The sequence below is a fragment of the Lissotriton helveticus genome, chromosome 12 (assembly GCF_964261635.1).
Source record: "Lissotriton helveticus chromosome 12, aLisHel1.1, whole genome shotgun sequence".
Lineage (NCBI taxonomy): Eukaryota > Metazoa > Chordata > Amphibia > Caudata > Salamandridae > Lissotriton > Lissotriton helveticus.
In genome coordinates, this window is record NC_136073.1 from 550,184,273 (window position 1) to 550,202,542 (window position 18,270).

The 18,270-nt window shown below is 50.4% G+C and overlaps 1 protein-coding gene across 1 annotated transcript in view; it reads right to left on the reverse strand.

Moving 5' to 3' along the window:
- Positions 1–18,270, reverse strand: part of CDH16 (cadherin 16) — a 755,818-nt gene that overhangs the window by 273,600 nt on the left and 463,948 nt on the right. The window lies entirely within an intron of this gene.

Here is an 18,270-nt window from a genome sequence, read left to right on the forward strand (position 1 = left end):
TGATCCAGAGCAACAGAAAGAATTGCAGAAACGGGAGGAAGAAGGAGGGGGAGAAAGAGAGGAAAACGTTCTGAAAGGGAGAAAGGGGAGCTAAAAAAGAAACTGCAAGTTGTAAAGAAGGCAATTTGAAGAGCAGGGGAGTGGAAGAAAGAGGAATAAGGCAGGGGCGTCGCTTTCACTGGTACAGCATGTGCAGTGGCACCGGGGCCCAGGGGCCTGAGGTGCCCAACGAACCCTGATTTTTTATGTATTTCACAATTCAAACAGTGGCTTGGCGGAGTCGGGGGCCTTTCCCTTGCCTGCACTATGGCCCATGATACACTGTCTCCCTCCTGGAATGGGGTCGAAGATTAGACAACCTTTCTCTGTGGTAACACCAGCATTTGCAGCGCTGGTGGCGGAATCCCAAGAAAATACTATGGCTCCCGAACTTACGGTTTCTTTCAAATGAAGTAACAGTATGAAATGATTTCAGAGCTCTTCCATATTCGCAAAGCCTACGTATGAACTTATGAGTTAATAGTTTTGGTGGTGGGGCGTGATGGATAGCTAGAGATCCTACTCAACTAATATTGATATGTAATAAGAGTAGTGCATGGGTCAAGATTGTAAATACAGGCTATTGTCATCCCATTCCTTCTGTATTACACAAAGGGTTCATATACATACAATTTTGTAACAATTCTTAAAATGTATATTCTAGGGGAGAAGGGAAAAGTTGGTAACGTTTTAATTGCCTTACTCATTGCAAATACATACGTGCCCTCTCCCAAGCTATCTATCTTGTTTATGCTATGGTGTATTAGCATGCTGAAGGCCTGCTCTCCTATTGCTTCCAAAAACCTATCAAACCTTCTGAGTGTAGCTACCTACTGAAGGTTTTCAACTAGCCACTATGTGTAACTCCGAAAGCCTTCTGATGTTGCTGTTGTTGGATGATGTCATAGGTTGATCCAAGAGAAAAGCAGGGGAACAGGTTATGTGGCCTAGGGTCAGAGCTTCTGGCTTTAAAACTTAGGGACCAGGGTTGAGTCCTGGCCTCAGCTCCACATCCTGTGATTTTGGGCAAATCACTTCGTTTCCCTATCCAAAAACAAATGTGTAGTGTAATCTAGTACTCAAGTAAAGCTCTCTACTGTTCTTGGGCCACGTTTCCCCTTTATAGAACTGTGAAAAAAATGATGGGCTGTGAGGCCCTGATTATGATGACAGCACAATGTTGGGGGTGTTCATTGGAGTTGAAGGCCTGGTCTTTCCTACAGTTCTGCATTTGCAGGCAATATCGATATGTTACCAATTTTAGAGGAAAAGTATATTTTGTGCCTGTAAAGAGTCCATGTCACAGAATGTTTTGTTGCATCCAAGACAAATGTAGATCTAGTGGAAAAAGACTGAAGTACGGATTTTTGGGAACAACGCCGCTCCATAGAACGATACCTGGTGGCCTGCCAAACTCGGACCCACACTGACAGACCACACCTGCAACCTCTGCATCATCCTGGACATCAAACTCACTATGAAATGCTAGTTCAACACTGTCTATTTTGCCTGCTTCCACACCCTTCACCTGCTCCAAAAGATCTTCAAATGGCTCCCCATCAACATCAAGAAAACCGTCACTCAAGCTCTAGTTACCAGCCATCTGAACTACAGCAACACTCTCCACACAGGAATCACCATCAAACTTGCGAAGAGACTCCAGAATATTCAGAACGCAGCTGCCAGACTCATCCTTGACTTCCCCAAACGTACCCACATCACCCCTCACTTCAGGAACCACCACTGGCTCTCTACACATGAAAGATGCCACTACAAGATGCTTGCACACGCCTACAAGGCCCTCCACAACATCGGACCAGCATACCTCAATCACCGCTTGAACTTCCACCAACCCCCCAGACACCTGTTCCGCTTCCCTCACAAAGAATCCCTCAGCAGCTACAGTGTAGGCGGTTCCTTCTCTTACTCTGCCGCAAAGCCCTGGAGTGACAGCCCCCTCCAACTCTGAACTGCATCCTCCCCTACAGGAATTCAGAAAGAGACTCAAGAATTGGCTTTTTGACTGAGCCCATCAGGAACGCAGTGCTTAGATACCCTCTCGGGTGATTAGTTGTGCTTTAAAAATCCAAGGTGATTTAATAATTGAGAAAAAAACCTGGTAAGGTTAATGCCCCAGTTTTTATTGAAACATTGAGATATGACATTTCTCTACAGACTTCAAGCATCATGTTTCTAGGCTATGGCTCTCATTTAATAAATCTAACACTCCCAAGTATGAGTTGTAAAAGGAAATGAAAGGAAAGAATTGGATACATTTTGGTCCATGTTCATAGGGTGATCTCTCAACACTAAGACACTCATTTAGATTATAGTGGATGTGGGACATCCTTCCATAAATGCTGATGCCCTGTCTTCAAACTTGTGGTTCCTCACCAAATTTAGAGGACAGGAACCACAGGGTTTCTACTGGTGGTGTCAGTTCTACTGGCAAAAACCTTTGACCTCATGACCCATCGCCACTGGGCCAGTATGTGACATTGACGGTCACCCTGCTCTATTTAGGGAGGTAGGAGGCCTGCAATTTGGTCAATGGTGCACGCAGTCAGGTGAAAAATCAGTGGTTCTCAATCACTCGAAGAAATCTCCCTGCACATCAAGGCCATTGCATGTTTCTCCTCAGAAACATTGGGGGATGTTTCAGAAAAAGAAAAGCAAATGCAGAGCATGCTGAAAAAAACATGACAACCTCCTATGCATTAGCAATGACAAAAAGTGCACCCTCCAACAGAGGATGGATTTTTGTCCCGGAGATCCCTCCAGGAAAGTGTGGTTCTATAATATGGCAGAATGCTCTCCACCACGGGGGACAGAGACTACACTCACCTGGAAAGTAGGTAGGCTACCCACCAAATGCCAAATGATCCGAGTGTCTCACATATGCTAGTATTAAGGAGATGTAGATAGCCCAAGATTATAGCAAACAGCACACGAAAGGCACATACAAGAAGAGGTGTGGCGCCGCGGCCAGGGCGACTGACGCTGGAATCTGGGGACCACGGTTCGATCCCCGGCTCCGGCGGCAAGTTAGCCCAGCACCATGTGACTCTGGGCAATAGCTCGCTTAATCTTCCCGACGGCCCCCCAGCGCCTAGAGACCCTTACGGGTGATTGTGTGCTTTACAAATGTGGACTTTACTTTTACAAGCATAGTGCACATCCTTGTCAGCATGGAGACTCAAGAATGCCATCCCTTGTAGAAGTATTCTCTCCATGAAGAGGCCAAGAATTAAACAGGTGCTGATATCCAACTTCTTTCTCTATTTCAATTGCGATAGTGTCATTATCGATAGTAAAGATTAAGATCTTTGTTTAAGATTTAGAAGCTAATAAGTCCAGCTGCTAGTGTGGCGGAAAACCCATTTTGCCATACTAGTAGCTTCTCCACCTCTGCTTCCTTCAACTTTTACTGCCATGATATTGAGTTTACAACTTTGAGGTTGATGCAGGCTGGTCGATTCCACTTCCTTTGAGTAAGTACCATACAATGCCCTTGGTCATGCTACACTGCCAGTACCAAATTAGTCTAGAGTGTTCTAATGTAGATCACAGTGTTACTGAAAGGGGGCAATATGGGTGAGTACCTGTTTGTAGAGTATGGGAACAGCGACGGCTTTGGGGGTCTAAAATGAGAAATGAGAAAAGTCATATTTTCTCCTGCAGAGTTGTGTGGCTTATGGGAGAGAGCAGGAATAATACATGGTCTTGACTTCCGGAATTGTTGCACTACATTGACTAAGCAGGTAATGGTAGTGGTGTTTGACTAAATGGCATTATATGTTATCTACTGGAAAGCAGTGAATTCTAATACCCCACACCAATTTCAGATTTTGCTGCATCATCCACAAAGTGGTTGACTCAAGCAGTCCACAATATATGGCAATGAGGATCAAGCTATGTGGGCTATGTGGACTATGTAACATTCACAGCAGCAACCTCAACAGGACTGAGATAAAAACATGCAGGAATGAGAAGAGAAGACACACTGCATCTTCTTGCTATGCTGCTTGAATCCGTAACTCCTGCCAAGTCCAGATCCAGGAAGATCCTGCTTCTCAGGAAGGAACAAATGTCCCTCTTGGAGCTAAAGCTCATCCACATGTAAGACTCCAGATGATGGACCCCAACTGGTAATCACCCTTATCTTCTCTGCAGCCTCCACCGTACCCTCTCTTCTGCTCGTCTCCCCTCTACATCCAGCTTTTAAAGTAAAATGTTATTGTGTTGAAAAGTTTATGCTATATGAAGCATCATATATGTGAAGACATGCATGTATGTTCTCTACATCTTTGCAGTAGCAGAAACCGAATAAAGAAGATGGCCTAAGAGGTTGCTCATCTGTGAAACCACTACCAATCCGCACATCAGTTATTTCATCAGTCTCGCTATTGACTGTGCAAGTGGTGTCTTTCTGAAAAGATAATCTTGTGTCTTTATGAGAAAAACAATGGATGCAAAAGCAATGGGGAGCAAATATGACTAAAGCCACATTGACACGTGATGTTAAGATGGTCTGGAGGGAGTGGAACCAGAATAGTGGGACCTGCCCGTCCAGATCTATGTACAGGATGGGTCATATCTTCCCCCGTAAGTGATGATTCGTGGATATGGAAAAGCTGAGCATGATATGCTCTTGCATGCAAAACGCTTGTGAGTTACCGACACAATACCCCTCAGAGCAAACATGTGAAAAAGCTATGCAAGCAACACACGAGTACAAAATGCTTCCTGGTTACTGGCACCAACTAACACTGGTGAGAGAAGAATGGGCATACACGAAGGTCACTCAAGATACTCTGTGAACTAAGTGAAGGCCAATAACCGGTCACTATGCAAAAGCTCTCATCATAAAAACGTTTCACATCCCTGGGAAAACAAGCACTTTTTCCAGTTTTGACAGTAAAAGGAAGTTCTGTTCCATGTATGCCTCAAACATATATGCCGTTAGTTCCTCATTTTTGAACTAGCGTAATAAGTTTGTTTTATATTTAGCGTATGGTCAGTATTATCTGAAAGTGTGCTTAGAAGTAGGTCTTCATCTGGCATTTCGACAATTTAAAAATAAATACATGATGACTACTACAACCAATGAACAAATCAGTCTATGGAGATTTGTTTACTAATATGATGCCCACATTCATCTTTATATCGGGCACCTCTACCACGTCACTACTGACACCTGATCTTTTTAAATATTTTGAAGTTAGAGGATTCACCGCATGTGTGCTCACACATATAACTATGTTGACTATCTATGCTCTCATTGTGGTTATTTATGATATAATGAATTCAAGGTTTGATGTATATATTTCTGTGTGCTTTTATGATTTCTAATAATCAAATAAAGCTTGTTTTGACTTGACCATGACTTGACTAGTTAAGTGGGTGTTGGACCCGGTCCTTTGGGCAGGTTCACCCCGAGACTTTTTGCTTTTTCCTAGCCTGTTTCTGGAACCTGGGTTGGTGATTTTAGGCCTCTGCGCACTTTTTCACTGTGGTACAGTGTAAAGTGCGTGTGCTCTCTGTGTATGTATGATGAGTGACCTGCCCTCCCATAGGAATGAATGGGGAATATGTATGCCCATGGTAGATTCCTGATGCGTGGGGAGTGCAGGGTCGAGTTTGATATGTATGAACTCGTGAGAATGAATGCTGCGTAATGGTGTATGCAGCATGGTTGTGTCTAGTCTAGAAGCGCCACTTTTAGAAGTTGGCATATTTGTGTAGTGAGTCTGCTGGCACGTGATTGGGTGATGAGCCTGGCCCAGGAGTGCCTGGGCCTGCTTGTGGATTTACTGTCTGGTTTGAGTGGGACAGGGGCTGCAGGGCCCCCGGAGGGGGTCGGAGCCATCCCAAGGATGAAAGGCCACATCTGCTATCAGGGAAGCAGGAGGAGATGGTGCCGGGCTGTGTCTGCCTGCCCACCATGCTGGCTCTCCCTCCTGATGGCCCACTGTCACCTCTGACCTGAGGCTGACAGGAGAGGGAAACCAGAAACACCCAGGGCTCAGAGCCTGCTTACACAAAGACTTCAAAGGACTTCAAAGACTTTTCTGTGTATAAGAAGGGGCTGTGTCCCCTTCCCAAAATGTTCTTGTTCTTGTTCTTGTTTCTGACTTGAATCTACCAGGGGCGGGCGCTGCCCAGGCCCTGGATGCCGGGAGGACTTCTGGGGGACCCCTCTGCCTTGCCTGGGCTGATGGGGGACTTTGCTTTACCCTGGATGGACTGCTGATGTCCTGGACTGCTGAGGTCCGGGACCCCTGAGGAACTTTGCTGGACTTTGGATGTCTTGGGAGCGCTTTATTTGTGCTCTAGCGCCTGGGAGCGCTTGATTTGCTATTATAGCGCTTGGGAGCGCTTTACTTTTGACTTTCTGGCAGAGCGCTGTGGTTATCCCGTGGGGGAAGCGCTCCTGCCCTGTGGGTGGCCCGAGTGCTTCGTGTGCACTTTATTTTGATGGACGGGCATTCTCCCGTTTTTATGCCCCTCTGCGAGTGCCCACCTCGCTGGTATATTTTAATTCATTCCACGAGGGAGCCCACTCCTCGGTTAATTCAGCCCCCGCCTACGAGTGCCTGAAGCGGGCCGCCGCGTTGCCCGCGACGACTCGGAAGTGATTGACCGGCCGGCCAATCCTGTCGCGGCCGGCCGGAAGTCCCGCCCCGCAGCCCGAGGGGAGAAAGGAGAAGGCGCGGGAGATGGCGGCCGTTCGCGGGGCTCCTCTCGGCTGAGGGAGCCCCGAGGAGAAGAGGCGGCGAGGAAGAAACGTGGCGGCCGGTTAACAGGGCTCCCGTGTGCCGAGGGAGCCCTGCAGAGACAGGAAGTCCGGCCGGCTGAGGAGAGGAGCCGGGAGAGCAGCGCCGGTGAAGGAGAGCCCAGCAGAGGAGCCCCGCCGAAGACAGCCTGGTGAGTGAGAGGGCTGGGGGCTCCGTGATGCTGCTGGCGGTGCCGGTGGGGGGCACAAGGTCCAGAGCGGTCCCGAATGGCAGTGGACCGCTCCCACGTAGAGATGGTGGTACGGGATGGGCGGCCCCGGTTGGCAGCGGGTCGCCCCAATGTAGGATGGAGCCCCAGAAAGGCTATGGGGCATTGCGTGCTGTGAGCCAGCAAGGCTCCAACGTCCAGGGGGCATTGGGTTGCCAGCCCAGCGGCCGCATCGTGGGGCATTGTGTTCTGAGTCCCCCGAGAGGGACTCCCCGCCCCCAGTAGTGCGAGCGCGTGTATCGTCAGTAGGAAGCCCCGAGGGCTTCAAGGGCGGCTCCGGTTGGCAGCGGGTCGCCCCAACGTGACGCAGAGCCTGTGTGGCTCCAACATGAGGGGGCATTGCCTGCAGAGCCTGTGTGGCTCCAACGTGGACATAGGTGTTTGTAGAACCTGTGTGGCTCCAGCGTGGCGCAGTTCGCGCCTGAGGGCCAGTGAGGGCCCTGGCGCAGTTTTGATGATTCTCCTGCTCCCCAGCGATTAGTGGGCAGCTGCACCGTTTAGGCGCAAGAGGGAGAGTGAGTCCCTGAGAGGGATAGAGATGGCACAGAGGTGCCCGGCCAGTCACAGCTGCGCAGCACTTAGTGCCAGCTGCAGCGTTTAGGCCCTTGTGAGTGTTCCCAGGTGCCCAGCAAGTAGTGGGCACCTGCATCGTTTAGGCCCCTGACATTGAGACTCAGGGCGTTCTAGCCCCAACAAGGCCAGTTGGCCTAAGGACTGCCACAGGTGGTGGCTTATGTGAGGCTTTGCGCAATTGTATGGTTATTGCACCTCTGAATGTATTTCCTTGCATCATGTTTTTTTCCTGCACCTCTGAATGTTTTAGACATCATCTGACTTTTGCGCTACTGTAGTATTCTGGTACCTCTGAATGTATTTTTATTGCATCATGTGCTTTATTCTTAACACCGCTGAATGTGTAGGTTTATGCATTATGTGTTTTTCTTTACTACTCCTCTGAATGTGTTTTCATACATCATGGGTAATGTGTTCTTGCTTAGACCCCTAAATGCTGTGTGAAACTTAGGTGGTTGTTCTTTTTAGTACAGGTGGTCCTAGTGAGGTCCTGGTCCCCGGCGTGACATTCACCTAAGGTGGTTAGGGTTGCGTAGGAGGTACTTACCTGTTTCCAGTAGTTACTGGATGTGATCTATAACTGTTACTTTGTGTTACAGTGAAGTTTATATACTTTTATCCTAATTTCTGACAAGTATTTCTATATCTGCAAAGTGTTGATTCTGACAGTGGCCCATGTGGCCCTGTCTTGTAAATAATCCCTTGTGAATATTGCCGTGCCAGCTGGCACAATGTACATGTGTGATTTCTATCTGATATGTTTTGACAATACAAAAGTTATTTTAATATACCCTTGTGTGGAGTTCCTTTTGTGGTGTGCCTAGTATGTTGTTGCTGTTGTGCGCTGGCGCAAATGCTTAACACATTGCCTCCGAGTTTAGCCTTGCTGCTCGTGCCAAGCTACCTAGAGGGTGAGCAGGGGTTATCTTGGCGTGTGACTTCCTTGCCCTGACTAGAATGGTGGTTTCTGCCTGGCTTTGGCGTCAGCCTTGGCCTACCAGAAATAGCCGGTTCTAACATTGTTGGTCAGCGGTGCGGATTTGGACTTGTGTTTGCGCAGGTCCATAGCGACAACTGGCTACATTACAAAACTCTGCATTTTTCAGATAGTCACATGGTTGGGATTATTGTTTTTGATTTTGTTTTTCCTCAAGAGTGTCATTTTCAGATGGTGTTCCTGCGCTTTATGTTTAGTGGCAGATGAGAGAAAATGACAGGGCGGGACGCCAGTAGAGAGGGGAGGTTCCCATAGATTAGGAATCCCTTGCTGGGTCCAGTGTCCAACTCCTATTCCTGTCCCTGTGTGGGTAGATGGAAGAGAGGGAGTGTGGAGGAGAAATTGCTTGCTCAGGAGGGTGGTTATCCCCTGAGTGTAGTGTGTGTGTCTGGATTCCCCAGTATGGTAGGATCCAGTGGTGGCAGCTTAAATGTGTCCAATGCGTGTAGTCCCATTCCCAGTTCCCAGAGTATGGTGCCTGGTGCCCAGTAAGAGGGTAACAGGTTGAGAGTCAGAGGCAGTGAGGAACTGTCTCACCAGTCTGGAGGGGGAGTGTGTGGATGAGTGGTGTCTTGAACTGGAGGAGTTCGTGTGAGTTTTTTTTTTAAGGAGCTTGCACGTGAGGTGTACCTCTGGTGGTGTGCAGGAGGTCCTGCAGAGGCACTGGACAAGAAGGTGGATGTCTGGCGGTGTGCTAGATGTCTTGCAGAAGCATTAGGGAGTGATTCTAAAAGTAGTGGCTTGTGTATCTGATGATCCTGTGTAGGTGAAGAGGTTCATGTGTAGCCCAGCTAGGTCCCATTGGGATGGTAGGGGTGTAGGGGCTCATGTCCTGTCTCAGTGGAGGCGGAGTGAGTGTGGGACCGTGTGTCCCACGTTGGCCCGAAACCCTGTCTCAGGGCCTGGAGGGTTCCCTAAGGGAGCGCCAGGTCAGGGGCCTAGGCTGCACTTACAAGTCAATTGAGGAGGATCTTCCTGTGTCTAGAGGACGGGTAGTGTCTGTAATCAGAACTCTGGCGGTCCTGGTGTTGGGCAGTACCGCTCCTAAGTGGAGGGTGCAGAAGTCCTGGTTCGCTGGGCATTTGACCGTCTAGAGTGCTTGACCATTTGTGGGGCCTCTGGAGGTTGTTCCCCGAGGAGGGGGGAGGCCAGGTTCAGGTTCAGCCTGACCTGGAGGGAAGGGCATCTGTAATCAGTGTCCTGACCGGTTGTTGGCTTCCAGGGGTACCGCTCCAAGGTGGGAGGGTGCAGAACTCTGGAGGGGGGGTGCAGAGGGACGGTGTCCTTACTTCTGACCCCGGTGGGAGGAAAGTGTGTTGCTGATATGCTGCTGGCGTGTGCTCTGTCTAGCCTGAGACATACTGAGAATCCCACTGTGATAGGGAGTACTGGAGGAAAGTGTGTTGATGATACGCCGCTGGCGTGTGCTCTGTCTAGCCTGAGACATACTGGGCCTGTAATCACGGAACTGGAAGGGGTTGCAGAAGGACGTTGTACTTCTGACCCCGGTGCAACCTGAGGGTTTAGATCCTAGGTTGGGAGATTAGGAAACTTCTAGGTCAAGAGGAATCTCTACCAAGTGGGATCAGCTGAAGAGACTGAGGGGGCTGCCCTTGCTGTGTGTTCTGGGGCCCACCTGCAGTTGTTGTTTCCACTAAGGTAGAGGAAAGGGGGTTTTGCTGTGTGCTGTGCCCCCCACCTGCTTGAAGAGGGACTGTGCTGTGTGCTTTGTACCTCAGAAGTGGAATAGTTTCCAGGTGATAGACCAGTGACGGAGTGAGGTCCTGATCTGGTAGGAGAGTTGTGTTCTGGTGAGTGCTTCCCTGTGAGGGTTATTCCTTCACCCTGAATAGAAGCAAGGGTCCCTACTTGGTCTAAGGTACTTACCTCCGCCAACTAGAGACCCCCAGTTCTAACATTGATGGAGTAGAGGTAGGATGGGGCATTCTTGCCGTGACCTCTGGTCAGCCTGAGGGTGTGGTCCCAAGGTTGTTGGATCAGTGGTAGTTGTAGCTACCCTGAGAGAGTGAGTGGAGATTGGCTATTGTGTGCCAGGGGCTACTGCCCCCACTCTGTGGATTGGTTAGGACCTGTGATATTTGGATGGCCTAGGGCCTGGTCCTGGCTGTGGATGACTAGTGTGTACCAGTGGGGTATCCTAGTTGTGCCAGAGAGCTTTTTTTTTTTAGGGAAATCTATGTGGGTTCATAGTGGCGAAAAACTGGAAGGTGTCCCTGACGTGCAGGCCCGAGTCCGTGTTTTTGTCGCCCAAAGCAGTGAAGCCCATCAGTGGTGTGATTGGTCTACCCTGCGTTTTGGCTGGAAGGGGGTCGTGTTGGACCCGGTCCTTTGGGCAGGTTCACCCCAAGACTTTTTGCTTTTTCCTAGCCTGTTTCTGGAACCTGGGTTGGTGATTTTAGGCCTCTGTGCACTCTTTCACTGTGGTACAGTGTAAAGTGCGTGTGCTCTCTGTGTATGTATGATGAGTGACCTGCCCTCCCATAGGAATGAATGGGTAATATGTATGCCCATGGTAGATTCCTGATGCGTGGGGAGTGCAGGGTCGAGTTTGATATGTATGAACTCGTGAGAATGAATGCTGCGTAATGGTGTATGCAGCATGGTTGTGTCTAGTCTAGTAGCGCCACTTTTAGAAGTTGGCATATTTGTGTAGTGAGTCTGCTGGCACGTGATTGGGTGATGAGCCTGGCCCAGGAGTGCCTGGGCCTGCTTGTGGATTTACTGTCTGGTTTGAGTGGGACAGGGGCTGCAGGGCCCCCGGAGGGGGTCGGAGCCATCCCAAGGATGAAAGGCCACATCTGCTATCAGGGAAGCGGGAGGAGATGGTGCCGGGCTGTATCTGCCTGCCCACCATGCTGGCTCTCCCTCCTGATGGCCCACTGTCACCTCTGACCTGAGGCTGACAGGAGAGGGAAACCAGAAACACCCAGGGCTCAGGGCCTGCTTACACAAAGACTTCAAAGGACTTCAAAGACTTTTCTGTGTATAAGAAGGGGCTGTGTCCCCTTCCCAAAATGTTCTTGTTCTTGTTCATGTTTCTGACTTGAATCTACCAGGGGCGGGCGCTGCCCAGCCCCTGGATGCCGGGAGGACTTCTGGGGGACCCCTCTGCCTTGCCTGGGCTGATGGGGGACTTTGCTTTACCCTGGATGGACTGCTGAGGTCCGGGACCCCTGAGAAACTTTGCTGGACTTTGGATGTCTTGGGAGCACTTTATTTGTGCTCTAGCGCCTGGGAGCGCTTGATTTGCTATTATAGCGCTTGGGAGCGCTTTACTTTTGACTTTCTGGCAGAGCGCTGTGGTTATCCCGTGGGGGAAGCGCTCCTGCCCTGTGGGTGGCCCGAGTGCTTTGTGTGCACTTTATTTTGATGGACGGGTATTCTCCCGTTTTTATGCCCCTCTGCGAGTGCCCACCTCGCTGGTATATTTTATTTCATTCCACGAGGGAGCCCACTCCTCGGTTAATTCAGCCCCCGCCTACGAGTGCCTGAAGCGGGCCGCCGCGCTGCCCGCAACGACCCGAAAGTGATTGACCGGCCGGCCAATCCTGTCGCGGCCGGCCGGAAGTCCCGCCCCGCAGCCCGAGGGGAGAAAGGAGAAGGCGCGGGAGATGGCGGCCGTTCGCGGGGCTCCTCTCGGCTGAGGGAGCCTCGAGGAGAAGAGGTGGCGAGAAAGAAACGTGGCGGCCGGTTAACAGGGCTCCCGTGTGCCGAGGGAGCCCTGCAGAGACAGGAAGTCCGGCCGGCTGAGGAGAGGAGCCGGGAGAGCAGCGCCGGCAAAGGAGAGCCCAGCAGAGGAGCCCCGCCGAAGACGGCCCGGTGAGTGAGAGGGCTGGGGGCTCCGTGATGCTGCTGGCGGTGCCGGTGGGGGGCACAAGGTCCAGAGCGGTCCCGAATGGCAGTGGACCGCTCCCACGTAGAGATGGTGGTACGGGAAGGGCGGCCCCGGTTGGCAGCGGGTCGCCCCAACGTAGGATGGAGCCCCAGAAAGGCTATGGGGCATTGCATGCTTTGAGCCAGCGAGGCTCCAACGTCCAGGGGGCATTGGGTTGCCAGCCCAGCGGCCGCATCGTGGGGCATTGTGTTCTGAGTCCCCCGAGAGGGACTCCCCGCCCCCAGTAGTGCGAGCGCGTGTATCGTCAGTAGGAAGCCCCGAGGGCTTCAAGGGCGGCCCCGGTTGGCAGCGGGTCGCCCCAACGTGACGCAGAGCCTGTGTGGCTCCAACATGAGGGGGCATTGCCGCAGAGCCTGTGTGGCTCCAACGTGGACATAGGTGTTTGTAGAGCCTGTGTGGCTCCAGCGTGGCGCAGTTCGCTCCTGAGGGCCAGTGAGGGCCCTGGTGCAGTTTTGATGATTCTCCAGCTGCCCAGCAATTAGTGGGCAGCTGCACCATTTAGGCGCAAGAGGGAGAGTGAGTCCCTGAGAGGGATAGAGATGGCACAGAGGTGCCCGGCCAGTCACAGCTGCGCAGCACTTAGTGCCAGCTGCAGCGTTTAGGCCCTTGTGAGTGTTCCCAGGTGCCCAGCAAGTAGTGGGCACCTGCATCGTTTAGGCCCCTGACATTGAGACTCAGGGCGTTCTAGCCCCAACAAGGCCAGTTGGCCTAGGGACTGCCACAGGTGGTGGCTTATGTGAGGCTTTGCGCAATTGTATGGTTATTGCACCTCTGAATGTATTTCCTTGCATCATGTTTTATTCCTGCACCTCTGAATGTTTTAGACATCATGTGACTTTTGCGCTACTGTAGTATTCTGGTACCTCTGAATGTATTTTTATTGCATCATGTGCTTTATTCTTAACACCGCTGAATGTGTAGGTTTATGCATTATGTGTTTTTCTTTACTACTCCTCTGAATGTGTTTTCATACATCATGGGTAATGTGTTCTTTCTTAGACCCCTAAATGCTGTGTGATATTTAGGTGGTTGTTCTTTTTAGTACAGGTGGTCCTAGTGAGGTCCTGGTCCCCGGCGTGACATTCACCTAAGGTGGTTAGGGTTGCGTAGGAGGTACTTACCTGTTTCCAGTAGTTACTGGATGTGATCTATAACTGTTACTTTGTGTTACAGTGAAGTTTATATACTTTTATCCTAATTTCTGACAAGTATTTCTATATCTGCAAAGTGTTGATTCTGACAGTGGCCCATGTGGCCCTGTCTTGTAAATAATCCCTTGTGAATATTGCCGTGCCAGCTGGCACAATGTACATGTGTGATTTCTATCTGATATGTTTTGACAATACAAAAGTTATTTTAATATAACCTTGTGTGGAGTTCCTTTTGTGGTGTACCTAGTATGTTGTTGCTGTTGTGCGCTGGCGCAAATGCTTAACACATTGCCTCCGAGTTTAGCCTTGCTGCTCGTGCCAAGCTACCTAGAGGGTGAGCAGGGGTTATCTTGGCGTGTGACTTCCTTGCCCTGACTAGAATGGTGGTTTCTGCCTGGCTTTGGCGTCAGCCTTAGCCTACCAGAAATAGCCGGTTCTAACAGTGGGTAAGAGATGTTTGCCAGTTCATGTGAATCATGTGAAGTGTGGGTGCTGCTGGCAACACATGGCAACAGACAACTGGAAGAACTAAACAGCCGTACAAGTCAAGCTCAGCACATTGCAAGACTGAAAGATTCGGCCTGGATCACATGAAGTGAGCCCTTCAAGTCCCTATTTAAAACAAGATCGTTGCACAGTTTTAGGCTGACTAGTGTCTTAAACAGTTGAAGTGTTGGAACAGAGCTATTTGCCGCCTTAGAGGGTGGTCAATGGTTGCCTGTCACAGACACTTTAAAGGCAAGTGCTGCTTCTTGCTGGAAACATAGCAATATGTGTTGACTTCGCTAAAGAAAATCAACTGTACCTGTTGGGGAGAGAAGTTGGCCTAACGGCTAGGGCGGTGGACCTCAAATATGGGGAACCGGGTTCGAGTCTCGGCAAGGACGCACAACATCCTGTGATTCAGGTCAGGGCAAATCACGTAATCTCCCCGTGCCTAACAAAAATGAATGTGTCCTCATGTAACGCAACTGGTGCTTATGTAAAGCACTCTGATACCCGATAACTTCATATAAAGTTTGCGCTATGTAAGACTCCATAAAAATACAAAACAAGCATTTGCAATGCAATAGGTCTCGCATTATTAAAGTTCGAGTTACTGGTGTTGCATAATTTAGCAATGCCAATAGCTCAACCTTTAATAATATGAGACCTATTGCATTGCAAAAGCCTGTTTCTACATGTGGCTGGGGGTCCCCTTACATCAGTTGTGCCTTAGCTCACCGTTTCTTAATTCACCCTGGCCACCCAATGCAATACTCCCAACACACACAAATTGCAAATGTACATGATGTTAGCCGAGTATTGTGTGGTTGCCCGCGGCCCACACAGAGGGCCACCGGACAGCTGAGTTGCTGCAGGAATTGTTATATGGTGGTCGGTCGAGTTGGAAGTGAGGTGAGTCTCCCCCGGATCCCACCATGCAGGCCATGGTCCGTGAGGGACCACAACCCAGTGTAAGTTCCCTGGCCTGGCCCCCGCAGGAAGCTCGGCTTGCCAGTACCTGCAGGTGGGGTAATGGCAGGGTAACGGGGGTACGACTACCGGCCGCATGCTGCGCTGGCCTGTCCGGCCAGCCGCAGACTGAGGAGAGCTTCTGGCTCCTCCCGATGTCCGCCATGCACGCCCCCCAACTTGGGATTGGCCTCAGGCCATTCGTGAGCCGGCGCGGCTCTTCCTGGGTGGGGGGCCTGGGCCTAATCCCTTGCCTTCTTTATACCAGCGGCGCTAAAACCGCGGGTCGTCCCCTGCACGGGATGAAGTGTGGCGGGGCAGCCACTTGTCCTGGGGGCCTGTCGGCTCGGGCCTTGGGGTAGGACCCCCGTGGGTTGCCCGTTGGGGGGGGAAAGCCCTCACCTCTGTCTGACCTTCCTGGGTGGCCTGCTGTGCTCCTTGCAGGGCTGGCATTGGGGGGGTTGTGCTTCAACGCTCAGGAGTCCACAATAGACCCCACGGTGGCTCCATGCACCGCCCCCCCCCACCCTCTACATCGGCCTTCTCCACCCCGGGAGCCACCATCAGGAAAGAAATAATTAAAAGCCGGGGCGCCTGGAAGTGATAGGGAGGAGCAAGCTTCTGATTAGTCCAGAGGAGTGTGGGGTTTGAGGCACTCCCGGCTCGGAGCTGATTTCGAGGGGCATTGCAGCCTGGTCTGGGGGGGGAGCAGCATAACACGAGGCAGGGCGTGTGGAGCACGAGCGACCAGTACCCTTCGGGGAGTACCGGGAATGAGTGGAAGCTACTGATGGTTGAGCACTGCAGATGGAGCGCGGTAATCTTTGCCCATGTAAACACTAAGGGATCAGTATCGGCAGGCGCGGGTAAGTGTGGTGATCGGGTGTACATTAAGCACAAACGATTGGTACTTTGGGCAAGAGTAATGATCAGGTCAGCGGTTTGGGGCTGGCAGCCCAGTTGGGCTGCACGCTGGAATGTGTGCTCCCTCCAGGCCGGAGCTGTAGAACGGGGTGGGCAACCACATTTACACGATGGATGAACTGCAGATAATATTCCATTACTCTTACTTCAATTGATGTTGTTCAAACTGGTGCTCTGATGGGGAGAGAGTTGTGGGTGCTCTTATGGCAGACTACTCAGATTGTACATTTTGATTGGGGTTGGCGTATGAGTCACGCAGGGCAGACATCGTGAGCCCACTGTGCTGGGACTGTAGGGAGGGGTCTCTCTGGCCTCGTGGCCCTGCGGGTTACCCCAGTTCATCGTGGTGTCCTACCAGGAGCCAGCTTCGCCTGCCGGCTACAGAGGCCGGTTGTCTCCTCACTTGAAAGGAAAGTGCATTGCCAAGGCATGCATGCCTGATCGCTATTGTACAAAACATGCCAGCGAGTGGTGCACGTGAGCGCGCCCCACAGTGACACACGTGGTTTCAATTATCGCACCCGTGTCTGGGCACGATAATTTAAACCACATGGCCTATTGGTGTCTATTACGCACACCAAGCGTGTAATAGACACCAATAGGCCATGGGCGGAGCAATGCGCCCGCCTCTGGTCTATTGCGTGGAGTCTTTTATAAAAAGACGCATGCAAAGGTCAATCGCGTCGCACCTAAGGAAAAGCACACGCACGAGCATGTGCGATTCCTAGGTCAGCTTGAAAACCCTGTTTTTCAGATACTAAAGGTCTTGTGCTGCGCGGGCAGTGCTGTGCACTTCACTGCTAGGCGCGAGACCTAAAAACTGAATGCAGCACAATAACTTACACAAGGCAACCTAAAAACAAACAAAACAGGACACAGCATATTCAGCAGTACAATCCTTTGAGGAAGAGGAGCGTCTGTTTTTGCATAAAATCCACATGGACCAGATGCTATTGAGAATCACAAGTCACAAGCTCCATTGGAAGGGAACGGAAGTTTGCGGCCTTCGCTCCATGGATATGGAACCTCTTGCCAGAGGATATTACCCATAAGCCCATAGCTAAGCTTAACAAAAGTGGTCAAGACAGAGGGGCATATTTACGAGCCCCGTGTGCCACATTTGTGCCGCCATTGTGTCACTTTTGTGACGCAGCAGCGGCGTAAACCATGCACCATGTTGCGCCCTATTTACAACGTGACGCATCTAGGGAGATGCGTCATGTTGTAAAGCCCTACGCCACATGAAACCTGCATCAGGTTTCATGTGGGCGTTCCGGCACAGGGTGGGCGTTGCATCGCAGGAACACCTCGGAAAAATGCCTTAATGAAATCTACAAGATTTCAAACTTGCGCCTGCTTGAAGCAGGCGTAAGGCATGATGAACCATGTTGAGGACAGGCCAGGTTGGAACAGTGCTGGAGTTGCGTCACACCCGCGACACAGCTGCAGCACTGCGCCAACCTTACGCCGGCAGATGCGACACGCATCTGTTTATCCTTGCGCCGTGATGCGCCGCATTGTAAATGCGGCGCATCTGTGGTGGCGCAAGGGTAAACTTGTGTTGATTTTCAGGGATGCACCAGAAAACGTAAATCTGCCCCTGAATCTACGTTTCTGCTCACGACGTGCTATCAGAGAGCATGCACTCTCATTTCTGAACTTCTTGTTTTGGTGAAGATAGGTGCCCAGAGACACTTAAATTTGTAGAGGGTGTCAAAAAAATTCAAATTCAAAATAAAAAGAATGCATTTGTAGTGAAAGTCTATTAGGAGTCTGTTTAAATATTTCTGAAACTGCATGTTGGAAGTGGGTGAGTGAGAAAATGGTTCCTCCAAACATGACAATAAAGAAAAGCAAAAAAAAGACGGTTTAACAGTCTCATGTCTTTCTATAGAAAATAGTGAAAGTACAACAAACTCACTTTGCTCCATTTTAGAACTTTGCTAAAATATTAAATAAATATGGAGATGAAAAATTATCTGGACTGACTATTTTGCACAGAAAAATCGGTGCGAAAAAAGGCATATGCTCCATGTTTTGCACAGTGCATATTTTATGGACTATCGTCCCGTATGAGATCTGTGTACCAATGAGGGGCGGCAAAACACGGCCGGACTGCCAGGGTTTAAATGAAACGCTCTTATTTGTTTTAGTTTATAATACACTGATTTCAAATATAAATGCAGCAAAAAGAGATGAAGTCTTTTGTA